This window comes from Pseudomyrmex gracilis, unplaced genomic scaffold, assembly GCF_002006095.1.
Source record: "Pseudomyrmex gracilis isolate BER0280 unplaced genomic scaffold, ASM200609v1 scaffold_182, whole genome shotgun sequence".
In the NCBI taxonomy this organism is placed as follows: Eukaryota; Metazoa; Arthropoda; class Insecta; order Hymenoptera; family Formicidae; genus Pseudomyrmex; species Pseudomyrmex gracilis.
In genome coordinates this window covers 17,472-19,226 of record NW_018020766.1, presented here as the reverse complement: position 1 = coordinate 19,226, position 1,755 = coordinate 17,472, and positions in this window count along the sequence as shown.

Here is a 1,755-nt window from a genome sequence, read left to right as displayed (position 1 = left end):
ATATATATATATATATATATATATGACATATTATATATGACAAACAAAACATATATACAAATATAATATGTTTTTATGTAAGGGAGGAAAAGAGGAAGTCAACGACAGCACAGTGACATATTTTGATGATAAGTTGAACATGAAATCCGATGTAATTCTCCACAGTCTCAGTTTGCAGGAATAATCTGTTTCCGATAATTTGAATGCATCCACATTATCTCGTTACAACGCAAAAAGACACTCTAGACGTAATCAAATTGTAACTTACAAAGCTTCTTCCTCGCGTAACTAAAAACAAAATTCCAATAACAAAAAACTAATTATATTGCATTTTTTTTTTTATTTTTTTTATTTTTATTCTTTCAATCTAATCTAATCTAAATGAAAACCAGCGATTGTTTGTATTTTCGGTTCTAACGAGATTTTGCTGATACGTTTTCCAAAGAAATATCTTCGATTTGTTGAACCGGGACTTCATATACAGTTTTATTTGCTTATGCGTCAATTTCGCTGATTCCCAGCCGACTGGCGCTTGTTTTGCCATTGCTGTTCTCCCGTAAGAGACGCGAAATTCTCTGGAGCGCGCCGAATCGCACGCAGAAGTTCTCAAAGGAGTCCGCTTTGATTCACGGTTCACGGCAGCTCGTTTAATATTCGCGGATCCTTTGAAAAGGATACGACCCTGCCGCACGCGCAGTGTCGTGCGACTTGTCCGATTACAGAACGGAAATACGAATAACATTCCCGTTGATGAATGAAAAAAAAAAAAAATGAAATTTTCTCTCTCTTTCTCGACCATTTATATGTTTTTTACACACACAATAATTGAATGTAACAGCTAGATTAAATTATAGAAGAAGCGTTGCACATGTTGGCGTGTTTTTGTTTTTTTTTTTTTTTGCACGAATTTTTTATATAAAAAACTAAAAAGTTATGAAAGATTGATTATACAACTGTGGACTGTGTCAGGATTCCATTTTTCTTATTTTTTACAATGGATTTACAGAAAGACGCCAGCATTGGTTTTTTCTCTTTGCACGTGTCATGTTGCGATGATGATTTCTGTAATAAAACAGAAACGTTCCGAATTTTTTGATGACAAAAAAAATATTTTATTAAATTATATACTTACATTATATTTATTGATGTGTAATAAAAAAAATATTTTTTGAAACAACAGTCTGAGAAAGTAAGAGAGAAATGTGAAATAAAAAATTGGATTTAAAATAAATTAATTAAGAAAATTAAAAATGAGTTATACATATGTAAACTCACATTATAATTAATCTTGATGAAAATAACGAGCAATCCATGTTTACAGTAAAAAAATGTGAAACTGTGAATTGAGCGTTCAATTAAACTTTCGTTAAGATTTAAGAGAAAAAAATGGAGATTTGAGCAAAGTATCGATTTGCTAGTTGGAGTAAACAAAGAGGAGAGAAGAAGAATGAAAAATCGCTGCGAACATTGCGTTGTGAATCTTTCAGTTTATAGAGACGATCGACTTTCCTCCATTCACGGCGCGCTCAGACGAGCACACAGTCGTGTTGGACGACCATGAATATTTAGATTCAGAAAACCGGTGGCCGCGCCGTCGTATGTTCCGAATTACCGTCATGTGTTTATTGGCTGTCGTGTAACGACTACTAGAGTCATCGAAGTAGCAAAATAATATACGAAAGGACATCGGTATATATATATATATCGATATGTACATATATACTTATATATATATATATATATATATATATATAT